This window comes from Octopus bimaculoides, chromosome 4, assembly GCF_001194135.2.
Source record: "Octopus bimaculoides isolate UCB-OBI-ISO-001 chromosome 4, ASM119413v2, whole genome shotgun sequence".
Lineage (NCBI taxonomy): Eukaryota > Metazoa > Mollusca > Cephalopoda > Octopoda > Octopodidae > Octopus > Octopus bimaculoides.
Window position 1 is genome coordinate 78959005 of NC_068984.1, and position 4171 is coordinate 78963175.

Genomic DNA, 4171 nt, shown 5'->3' on the forward strand with positions numbered 1-4171 from the left:
ATATATATATATATATATATATATATATATATATATATATATATATATACAATAGACATAAATATATATGTAAACATATGTGTGTTTGTGTATAATTATGTGTGTGCATATATATAGATATACAGTTACAAACCTATATATGGTTTAGTTTATAAATCTTCCACTTTGTCGTAACTAACGGCTTTCTTAATGTTTAGTATTAAGTTGTCTGGCGATTAAGTTGACCGACGTTCTTTCGGTCATTTGCGACAGTTAGAGTTCAGATCAAAGCAGTTATTTAATAAATATCGAATTGCTATATCACTGTAATCGTGGTACATATTTGATATTTAAACATCAAAATACACACATTCAGTAACACACACACACACACACACACACACACACACACACACACACACACACAAACACATACACACAGAGATACACGAAAATATCGTCGCACACAGAGACAGGTAGATTATACTAACTGAAAACCTAGTTTATAAAGGATAATACCATAGAGATATCATTAATTCTTAATCAAAGAATTGTCACGAAAGAATTTGATCCGATTCGTATCAAGTATCTTTAGCTCTCTAAACGAACGAGTGAATAAAGGAGATTGAAGGAAGATTAATTTGCTAGAAGTGAATAAAATAAATCTGTTTCTGAGGTGGCTTCATGAAGCCATGGAAGAATTATATAAGATTATACCGACATGTTCCGAAAGTATCTGCAATGTCTTGTTTATTGTTATCATTTTTATTTGGTCATGCTGCAATGTGTTGCAAAGTGCCAAATATGTCGACATCGACAACAGATAGCTCAGTCTGTAAATGTTGGTGAGGTGGGCCACAGCCTGTAGAAGTTGGTTGGTTAGACCACAACTATCAAAGTTTGCGTAGACACAGCTTATAAATATGGACTAGAACAGGGGTTCTCAACCGTTTTTTTTTTAATCTATGGACCCCTTCGATTACTATTTTATTATAGTAGACCCCCATAGTCATTCGATGTTTATAAACTAGTTTCATAGAAACTTCTTTCAAAATTCCTATTTTGTTTTTCACACATAACTCGTGTAGATTGAACTACGTAAAATGTTAGAGAAAGAAACCTAGCTGTTTCTTTCAAAACATACCAATACATACACCCAATGTAAAATGTTTCCAAGGCCCATAAAATACTATCGTGGATCCCTAATTTACTATTTTGTTGCTTGGACCTCCAAAAGTCTTATATTGACTCCGGTTGAGAACCATTGGGCAGGGGTTCTCAACCATTTTTTTACCTATGGACCCTTTTGAGTACTTCTCTGATCTGGTGGGCCCCCAAAGCCATTGAATGTTTATGAATTAGTTTTATAGAGGCTTCTTTCAAAATTCTTATTTTGTTTTCTTACACATTAACTTGTGTAGGTTGAACTATGTGAATTGTTAGAGAAAGAAAGCTAACTGTTTTTGCAATACGTACCATTACATAAATCTAAAGTAAAACTTTTTCAAGGGCGCTTAAAATCCCCAATTTATCATTTTATTACGTGAACCTCCCCCCACCCACAAATCTTATATGGACCTTCAGGGCACATATGGACCCCGGATGAGAACCACTTGGTTTGATAGATTACAGTCAGATGTGAGGTATTTAGGCCGAAGTCAATAGATATGGAATAGATAGGCGATATATGTATTCAATGCAAACGCTATTATATAAATACACTTATATAAAAGAGAACAAGATGCGAGGGTATGTTTAGACAGATATAAGTATGTAAAAGAGTCGAAATGGGATCATCGACTGAATTTCTGGTAATAATAAAGGATCTTATAAAATATGAATGCTCTTCTCTTTTTCTTTCTACCGAGAGAAAACAAAAACCTTCGCAACTTCAAAACTAGAAAAAAAATGTGATTCTCTTGAAGCACATAGATTCCTCCTTCTGTCTGTCTGTCTGTCTGTCTGTCTGTCTCTCTCTCTCTCTCTCTCTCTCTCTCTCTCTCTTTCTCTCTCTCTTTCTCTCTCTCTTTCTCTCTTTCTTTCTCTCTATTCCTCTTTCTTTCTCTTTCTTGCTCTTTCTCTCTTTTTCTCTTTCTCTCTCTCTTTCTTCCACTCTCACTACTACAAGCGAATCCAGCAACCAACAAACACGTGTGTATATATACGCATGTACGTACATTAGTGCCAAATAAAAAATGTATGTACATGTGCATGCGTAAAATTTCCTAACCGTATATAGGTGTGTGTGGGTATGTATGTATGTATGTGTGTGTATGTATGTATGTATGTGTGCATGCATACATGTATGTGGGTGCGTGTGATTGAGTCTTCTTGGTTTAACAGCCTCTGTTAATGTGCTGATAAAGCAACTGTCACGAGTCCCACTAACATCCAAAATTAAGTCTAAAAGCGAAGAAATCTAAGTAAGGAAACAGTCTTGGCATCTCGTTGTGATAACGAACTGACCATATACCAGTGATTTCCTTTGAAGTAGAACGCTAACAGATACAAAGAGTAATTCTTCCAATCTATAATGTATTTACGACATTATAATCTTAGGATCTTCATTTATCTTCGTAAAAGTTGAGACAAGTCTGTGTTTAAGAATGGAGTAAATAAGGAGTTTGTTTATTTCATATTTTCAATTTTTCATTTCCATTATTTTTCTGCTAGCATTTTTTTTCTAATCGATATCTCTTTCTATTTCGCTGTTGGTCTTAGTCAATGGAATGCTAAAATGGCGTGGGTGTAAAATAAATGGAAACTAAAGATGATCCAGTGATTCTCTCGACTCTGCTCACCTGAAGACGTGCAGATATACACCTACTGTTGGAAGATATGCAATAATGTGTATATGTGTAAAATTCAGCAATTACCAGCTGATACCGATGCTCAGAAACAATTGCAGTGATTTGGAAAAAAAAGCATGTTTATTCCACCTTGTATTAAAATTCGTTTGCACAAATTCAGCGGTTATTACCGGAATTTTACATGTACATCCTGTAAAAGGAGAAGCCCTGCTGTACGATAGCGTCTGGTAGCTGATACCCGTAGACAAGCTTTGAAAAGCACATCATCATATGGTTATTACTCATATATAAAAAGGGTGTTCAAAAGTTCCTGGCTTTGGATATAAGAAAATACAGGAGGATTAGTTAATTATGATTTTATACAACATATTCCCTTCTCAGATTCGCTCACTTATTGCAGCGGTCCTTCATTTTTTCTAAGTCCTGTAAAATAACTTAGAAGTTTGGACCTCTAACCAGGCCTTTCGCGTATAGTTAAAGCCAGGAATTTTCAGCCCTCCCTCCTATATATACGAGTGAGAACAAACGAAAGAAATAAACACTCCACTCATTTAGCAGGAGTTACATATATTATTGAAAACAATCTGATTCGGCTTTATGTGACTTAAAGTTTCGCAGGCTTCTAGCAGAAACCTGATTTGTTCAGGCTCCGAGCCATGTTTCTATTAGAATTAAACTGTTTTAAATGATAATGTATATATTATATATAAGCTTGCTTCTCAACCAAATGGTTTCGGCTTCAGTCCCACTGTGTAGTACCTTGGGCGATTGTCTTCTACTATAGTCTCAGGTTGACCAAAGCCTTGTGAGTGGAATTGGTAGAGGGAAACTGAAAGAAATCTCTCGTATATGTATATGTATGTATTTTTTAGTATGTATCTTTGTGTCTGTGCTTGTCCCCCCCCCCACTATCGCTTGACAACCGATGTTTGTGTGTTTACGTCCCCGTAACTTAGTAGTTCGGCAAAAGAGGCCGTAGAATAATTTCTAGGCTTACAATGAATAAATTCTAGGGTCGATTTCTTTTACTAAAAGGCTCTTTAAGGTGGTGCTCCAGTATGGCTGCAGTGAAATAACTGAAACATGTAAAAGAATGTATATGTGCATATATATATATATATATCGGTCAATAATCCTTTTCTTCCTTGGCTATCGCCGAGCAAACACGCGAACTACCTCGTCCCTACTTTCAAGTTCGTGCCTCACAGCGTTCATACACAAATAATTTTTCTCGTCTGGCCGTAAAGCCTTTTCTGTTTGTTTTCCTGTCTTGTTTTGTGTCCGCCACTACATTCCTCCATGGCAAGATTTAATTTGTGTATACAAATTTAATTTGCGGTCCATGGGAAGAGCCGTTTTAACGATGCGTCCTGCCCAGCTCT